This window comes from Elgaria multicarinata, chromosome 15 (assembly GCF_023053635.1).
Source record: "Elgaria multicarinata webbii isolate HBS135686 ecotype San Diego chromosome 15, rElgMul1.1.pri, whole genome shotgun sequence".
Lineage (NCBI taxonomy): Eukaryota > Metazoa > Chordata > Lepidosauria > Squamata > Anguidae > Elgaria > Elgaria multicarinata.
In genome coordinates, this window is record NC_086185.1 from 15271688 (window position 1) to 15280178 (window position 8491).

General features: G+C 45.8%; 1 protein-coding gene across 1 annotated transcript in view; it reads right to left on the bottom strand.

Annotated features, from left to right (window-relative positions):
* Positions 1-1269, bottom strand: part of DRP2 (dystrophin related protein 2) — a 57331-nt gene extending 56062 nt beyond the window's left edge. Inside the window, exon 1 of the mRNA XM_063141689.1 lies at positions 1117-1269. The gene's annotated coding sequence lies outside the window, so the exon portion shown is untranslated. The remainder of the gene's footprint in view (positions 1-1116) is intronic.
* Positions 1270-8491: the final 7222 nt, after the last annotated feature.

The following is an 8491-nucleotide window of genomic DNA, read 5'->3' on the forward strand; positions in this document are numbered from 1 at the left end:
TTGTGGCTCCTTATTAATAGCTCACGAAAACTCCAGCAACACTTAATAGAGGTCAGATTATTTTTTCCAGCAAGGGGCTTTGCGAGTTTGATATGCAGACTTATAAGGACAATGGGCAGTTTTGTTGCTTGGGGGTCGAAGTCTGAGAAGGCCTTTTAACCTTGCTGTGGTGGCCTTTCCACCATCACTCCAAATCCAAGTCTCTTCATTTTGGTCTCCTTCTATCTGCTCCTCCCTCCCCTGCTCAATTGCCTCCTTTGGTGGGGCAGGACAGATGACCACGCAAACACACCTGCTCAGAAGTCCCTTCTAGAACAGGTTGTGGGGGAATGTGTGGCCCTGTTGGACCATGGTAGCTAGGGATGATGGGAACTGGAGTCTAATAACATTGGTGGGGAACACAGGTCCCCTTTCCCTGTGGCAGCAGCTCCCAAATTCCTACACGAATTTCCACCCTCTTTGCCTAATAACCCCTGACATTTTCTTTCCCCCCCCCCTCTCATAGAGGAAGGCATCCAAGACCTCTTTGTTGCTGTGGTATCCGAAGAGACGAAGTAAAGTTAAGGCCTCCGCTGCACTCCCACCTCCCTCAATGAAGGGGATCGCTTTGCACATGACAGATTCGAGCGATTGTGAGAACGGGCGGTGGGTGGGTGGGTAGGGGGTCATGAAGAGAGGAGAGGTTGTTGCTCAAGTCAACAGCATCCGCGGGCAGAAGATAAAAGGGGAGCTTTGTGTGACATCTTGGGACGTCTTAACAGCTTCCCCCCCCCCCCCGGCCCCAACCTGGGCAACAGATTAACTCGGCTGCCCCTTTGGAATGTGTCAGTTTCAGGCTGAAAAATCACCTCTGTGCAAAGGGGGAAATTCTCAAAGACAACAAAAAATGGGAAGGGTGGTGGTGGAAGGGAATGGAAAGGACAAAGGTGGACCATGCTTATTGGGGAGGGAGGGGGGACTTCAGGGCGTGGGAGCCCTCCCCTCCACAGCTGTTGAGGAAAGGCGCACGCACAAGCACAACACACCCGGTGGGGATGGAGAAGAAGATGCGTTTGGAACGGACACAGCATCGATGGCTCGTTCTTGCGCGCTCCAAGCGATGCATCGTGGGCCTACCTTATTCCTCCTTCGGGCGAGGAGGGACGCCGCCGCCGCCGCCGCCTCTGGCTGGCTGGCTCAGTAAAGGGGTGTCGCCTCCCCCCGTGCCGAAGAAGCATGCTGAGGCTGGGGAGGAGATCGCATCTCCAGTAGATCGGGAGGAGGAGGAAGAGGAGGGAGGGAGGGAGATCCAGCAGATCGCTTCGGCTGGCCCCTGGCGGCGGCGGCGGCAGTAGCAGCAGCTACTGCAAAAGCGAAAATGCTCCCGGACCAGGAGAGAGAAGGAGAGATGGGTCTCAAAGGCGCGCACACGCGTACAGCAAGCGAGACGCGCCCCGGCCAGGAGGAGGAGGAGGAGGGACCGACCTTTGGCGTCGCGGATCGTCCCCCACCCCCACCCCGCCGCCTCTCCCCCTTCCTCGGCTCGAAGCTGGCGGGGCTTCCTTGGCTCAGGGGGGCAGAAACGAGGCGCCCCACTGCCGCTATCCACACGTTACCTACGGGCTACGAGGAGCAGGGTTGCCAACTTCCAGCGCCAGCAGGCCTCCTGGGTTTTTAAATGACAGGTTGAAATTCAACAGGTGGGGATGATCGCCCTCCCCTCATCCTCCCTCGATCTGCAGGCTACGAAATGCTTCGCCTGCTGGGTTCCTGCTTAGCCCTGTGCTGTTCAAAACGCGCTCGGGGGAGGAGGAGGGAAGGTGGCACCTAGATTTATTTGTTGAATTACATTTCTGTGCTGCTCAATAGCCGAAGCGATTTGGCCCTAGAAACAAAGGTTTGCAGAGGAATACAATTTAAAAAGAGGATCTAGTGCTTGTTAAGTATTGCAGCAGCTTTGCACTCAGTGGACAAAACCCTGAAAAGGCAGGAGAAAATTTGCTTCTGAGAGCGCTAATGGTAGAATTCTGCCACCAGAGATGTCTTCGTCTCCTTAAATAAAATGTCAAGGGAGACTTACTATTTTTAAATGAAAGTTGGGCATGGAAGGAGAGGTGTCCCAGAAGGGTTGGGGTTGATGACCCTGCCATGCTTATGGAAGAGACTCCTGAGTTTTAGGTGGAGGTGGAGAATTTTGTTGCATTCATGGATCGGTAACTCGGTGGATCAATCTCCAGCTAGGCAAAATGTGTATTTCAACAAGAGGCCACCAATGCTTGCAACCTGGAGACAGTACTGGGTGGGCAGCGGTTAGATTTTGCCACACCTCCTGGAACCTATTAATGCACAGCCATGTTAATCAACAATGGCAATTAGGTAAATTAGATTAATAACTTTTTTTTAAAGGCGCGTTGGGAAACTTGTAGCCCAGTAGTATCTAGAGGGCCACAAATCCCATCAGCCTTGTCCAGCATAGCCAAGAGTGAGGAATTATGGGAATTGCAAGCAGTTGGCGGGACGCAGATCTGCCCGTTTCAAAGCCTGAAGTGGGGCTCCAGGTGTATAGCAAGACCATTTCCTCACCCCCGGGTCCACCATTGTGTGTGACTCCCAGCTGGAATTAAAGGGTAGGTGATTTAGCTTCTTCTTAAACTCTACTAGTTCGTAATCAGAAACTCAACATTATGGAAGGGCCTTGGGTGGGATACTTTTAAGGACCCCCTGCCACTTAATAGAACTCGTATAAAGGTGTAGTTTAGATACACATTCGGTCTCTCTCACCTTTCTACTTGTGGGTTGTTGTTTTTAAGCTGCAAGGCCTCTGATGAATGATTCTCCTTAAGTGAGGCTGCAATCCATAGGTGAACACTAATCTATGTCATATTTTTTATTGCATTTATATCCCGCCTTTTTCCCTCCAAGGAACCCAAGGTGGCATACATAATCCTCCTCCTCTCCATTTCTATCCTCACAACAACAACCCTGTGAGGTAGGCTGGGCTGAGAGTCTGTGACTGGCCCAAAGTCACCCAGAGGGTTTCCATGGCTGAGTGGGGACTAGAACCCAGATCTCCTGATTCCCAGTCCAATGATCAAATTCATAACATTGGAATCAGACATCTGGTTTCATAACTACACAAATAGCAGAAGTTCGCAAACACCTGTAAAAACACTAATAGTCTCAGCAAAGCCACCAGTGTTACCCTAAATGCCCATAAGAAAACATGACTGTAAAAGTGCAAAGCCCCATTTGGGAAGTATTTGAAAAGAAAAATTAGTGCAGACAAAATCTAGTGTTGGGAATTAAGTCTAGCTCTTTTGTTCCATCTTTCCCCCAAAAGGTAAGAGACAGGTGTTTAAAAATGTTGTGCTAAGTCCACATCCAATAAATAAATATTAGGGCTACACATTTAATTCATTGTTTAAATTAATAGGTTAAAAACCTTTTGACCAACCAAAATGGTGTCCCCCCCAATAGACCCAGCAACCCATATTTTATTAAACATAATTAAGTTGTTCTTTAAAATGTTCTGTCTCCTCTTTATCATATGTCTGCTTGCTAAGATTCAGTCACGCATCAGTTAAAAATGAAGTGTGTTCCTCCCTCCAAACTTGTTTTATTCATCTGTAAGCCTATAGAGATTTTATGCAATTAGAAAACACAAATTAATGGTATAGGAGTTAACTATGTGAGCTTCCTCCCACCCCGGAAATATTGAACAGCTTACAAGTTAGGATAAAAAAAAAAAAAATTAATTATGTAAATGAACAACACACAAACAGCTGTCTGTTCTCCTTCCTGGACGTGTTGCTTTTAATTCCATGACAGCAGGCAGAAGATGTTACGCAACAACAAAAAAATATTGGTGTCCTGGAAAATCATATTTAGACCAAGGACATTGTGCAGGCAGTTCACATGCCTTTCCCCGTTTGCATTCTCCAGTAGACCATGTATGAAAGAAACAATGGTAGTACTAAAAAACAAAACTCCTTCACCTCCGCTGTGAAAAAAGTAGAAATTCTAAAGACGCAACTGGAAAAAACACCTGTCTTCTCATTGTTGGGAGTAGTATGTTTCAGCCCCCCAAAAGTCAGACCAACCTCATATTTAAGTTCGAAGAGCCCTGGCAGAAGGTTAAGAGGATGGAAGCTATTAAAAGCCAACGCAGGATCCAAAGGTCTAGAAGATTTATATCCCATCTTTTGATCAAATAATTGTGAAGGTGGCTTATAAAATAGATTAAATTACTTATACAAAGACACACAGATTCAGATTCAAATAAGTTCTCCAAGATCAGGGTACACAAATAGGCATCAGTAACTGAGCTGGGAGTTGTAGGCTTCTAAACATGCATAGGATTGTGCTCTAAGGTGTTTTCACCTCGTGCAGATACATAGGCTAGGTTCACACAACACACTAACCCACACTCAGTGGTTGAGTATGGGCTGTTGTTGAACCATGGGTTAGCATGTCGTCTGGGTAGCTTATTATGCACCCTGAACAACCCAACAAGAAACCATGGATTCTCAAAGTGGCTTGTTAGAGAAAAATAAGCCACACTGCACAGTTAACAAGCCAACCTGCGGAAAATGTCCTGGGTTCAGAAAACATGGTAACCCACGGTTCAACAAATAACCCACGGTTCAACAGCCCACACTCAACCACTGAGTGTTGGTTATTGGGTAGTGTGAGCACAGCCATTTTATTTTCTTCTCCTAGTCCTGTACATGGCTTTCTTTCTTTTAGCCTGATGGCAGTGATGTGGGATGGAAAATTTCCACAGCAAACTTTCCTGTGGTTTATTTTTCCGCAGAAGTTTTTCCATTTCCTATGCTTGTTAGTAAAAATGAATAGATGCCAATAGCAAATGCAGTATTAAGCAAGCCTGGCTGTTTCAAAGTTGTCAATGTTTTGCAGGTGATTATCCTTAGCAAGTATGTGAGAGACTCCATATGTGTCTCAGTGTGAAAGAGAACCAATAGATAATGACAGCAAAATGGAAGGTATCCCAACAACTTCAGGAGAAGAGAACTGAACTCTATTGAAATAGACGAGTGGTTGTCAACACAGTTCTCTGGGTTGCTAAAATTAATTAGTGCAGCCTTTCCCAACCTGAAGCCCTCCAGATATGTTGAAGAAAACTTCCCAGCATCCCCATCCATTCATCCTGAGTAGGGGAAGCTGGGAGTTGTTATTCAAAATATCTGGAAGGCACCCAGTTGGGTAAGGATGAATTTGTGGGTCAACTGCTTTCTGCACCTTTTTTTCTTATATTTACATACAATTGCAAATGCTGTCTTTAATTTTATTTTACAAGTATTCCAATAAAAACGTGTACATAATGTGACAATTAAAGCATAATGTGACAATTTAATTTCCCCCTTCAACAATTTCAGGTCAAATACTATGCTGCAGGGGTCCCCTGGGCATTTTGAACCCGTGGGCAAATTTGGTAAGTTGAGAAACTGCTGTGGGCATCACCACAAAATAGTTCCCATGGAGGATGTGGCTAGTCACATGATAGCTGCCGTGGCGGCCTGGCTAGTCAAAAGTGAGCTAAAAAGGAGGGTGGGGGAATAGTGTAGTATGAAGTGGGGCTCCAGGTGTATAGAAAGAGCATTTCCTCACCCTGCATCCCATGGTATGGCATGCTCCCTCCCACACATAGAAATCTAGCTGATCAAGATGAAAGCTAGGCATCAGACCACTGCCCAAACACATTAGTTTTCTATGTGTAGGGGGGATTTGTGTGTATGGAGGCGCATTCAGTCATGTGACCCCCCATGCCTTGCAGTCTGAAGTGGCATATGCTAGACCCAGGACGAACACCTCTTGCACTGTTTGAGAGATCCAAGCCTTAATCTGGGATTGCGTCAAATGCCAAACTGAGGTTGGGCAACGCACGAGATGCGCTTAGCTCAACGTGACCTGTGAAGATAAGGCCAAGCCACAAGCTGCAAAGGGAAGGAAACGCAAATGTGAAAAGCCAGACCTTCCTCCAAAAATCAGCCCAGAGTTACCGTCAGTCGGAACTGGGGTTTAAGATATTTCCTTCCATCCGTTACTAGTGAAGAAGAGACCTTGGGAAGCTACCCACTGGCAGGCTTCGCTTAAGCAGTTCAGTTTTCCAAGTGGCTCCAGCTGCACCTCCTTTTAAATCTGCGTCTCCTGATTTATTCATGGCATTAGGGATGCAAAACACAAGCACAAGGAAGTAGGCCAACATGAGAAGGAGCCAGAACACACAGCAAGCAGTTTTGATGTTCCAGCACAAGGAAGGGAGAGAAACTCTTAAAACCTTTAAATGACAAGGCTAAGCAAATTGGAAAGGTCAGTGCAAGAGGTAGATGCTAAACTCCTGGAAGATAAAAGGAATAGGAGAATGTAACCCTTTTCCGTCCCCACAAAGAAACTATTAACAGATGGGAAGCTTAACATGGCTTCAGAAGCAGTTTGTAGATGCCTTTGGGCAGAATTAAACCACTTCCCAGCTGCACTGTGTACATGCTGAAAATTGGAAAAGGAAATGGCTGTCCTAGAGACTGCAGGACTGGGGTCTGATCCTATAGACAATGCTACTGCACATCCTCCACAAAGCCCACAGAAGCAAATGGCAACAGTGCAACAGTGCCGTTCGCTGGGAAGTGTCCCACATCTTCGATTCGCTACCTCAGCTGCCACCTCTGAAATGACAGCAGTTTAAGGATCTAGTTATGAAGTGACAAACTGGCCGGCCTGTGCAGCCGCTTCTCTAACCTAAAAGCCTTCATGTCTTTTTTTCAAACACAGAATGAGGCGCACAGCTGAACAGCTGTTGGTGCCTTCCTGATTGCAGTGTAATGACCGCCCCCCCTCCGAAGTAAACACTAGGCGGCGAGGAACATAAGAACTGCATCTGCACAATTTCCAGTGATGTGCACGGAGTTATCAGCATCTATTCCGTGTGGGTGAAAGCATGTGTTTGATTTATACGTTGCTCCTGTATTGCTGAGGACCAGAACATGCTGCTTTCCTTTCAGGGTTGCTCCTCCTTGCCCAAATCCAGCCTATGTGCTGGGGAGAACCAAAGTCCATGCTCATGAGCCAAAGCAACAAGTTAAGCAAACGGGAGCAACCCTATATGAAATAAAGGATTGGGTAATTCATAGAATTTGGAATTACAGGGAAGCAAGCAAGAATTCCATGAAGTCACGAAGCGCCGGAAGCGACTGAACAAATAAACGACAAGCAATAATGTAAAGGATGGGGAAGCAGGAAGAGAAAATGAAGGGCAAAAGAGCCACACAGGAGCTAAAGGCTACCGCTCCACAAGCACTGGAACCTTTTGGACCTTGCTAGCTGTTTCGGACACTTTTCCAAATACCATGAAGCCTAGAAGCTCGAAAACAGCATCCTCTAGAATCCGAATTGTTTCATACTGACTTCTCTTTCTGGTGTGTGCTGCTGCTGTTTTTAGGTGGTTTTTTGTTTTGTTTATGTTTTTATCATCAACTTGTATTCCTTTGCAAGCCATATGGGGACTTGAGTGTAGAGACCCCCCTAATAGAATTCAGCACAAGCAAAGCCACTAGCCCCTACTACACAGAAAGGATATATATATATGTATATATGTAATCAGGACAGAAGTAATTTTAAGATCAGTGTTTCACAGTATCTGCAAATCCAGATCCATGGACAGCTGCAGGCCTTTTACTTGCGTTTACAGCAGCTACATATAAACATGATATATGAAGTAAATATCCTGGCTTCTGGCTCTTACTATATAGGTCTTGTAGGGATGGGAAGGGTAACTTTTCCCCTGGATTCTTGTCAGGTCCATGACTGCATGCAACAGCACTGAGGTAGAAATATGCAAAGCCAGTGATAGTCAACTGCAGTTGCCAATGTAAGACATTTAGGCTTCACCTGTGAACATGACCACTGTCAACTGCAAGAAGGTTGGTGTTTTTTGTAAGGACACAACGCAGCAGGCTTACATAGAAGCTAAAGGTTTCTTCCAATGCTGTTACCGCACATATTTAAGAAATGAAATTCAAGTTAGGGTAGCTTAAAAGCAAGACACCCTAATGTGAAAATAAAGGAGTCAAGAAAAACTATCAGGGTGTGCAGGTATAGCTTGTATCCTCAAAGGGGACAGCTCAAAAACTTACTGTAGGTCATCTAATCTCAGTCCTAATACAACAAAATAGCAGAAAGCATGTAAATCACAGAGCACATTTCATTGCATAAATATCTATTATACAGTTATATACATAGCTACAAAATACACAGGAAAAAACTGCATTTAGCCAGCCATTGCAGCAGTCGCAGGGTCTTTGCAGTATCAGTGAAGCATGAAATTCATCACCAAGGTGTCTTAATGGCTGCAGACCACTACTAGCTGAGCTAGAGAGGCAATACTGTTTCTGTCCAAAGTATTGGAATTCCTTGCCTTTGTCATTTCTGCCCTTCGTAACATTTCCAGCAATGAGCTGAAACAGTTGGCTCTCGTTTGCCAAGATGGGAGGAAAGA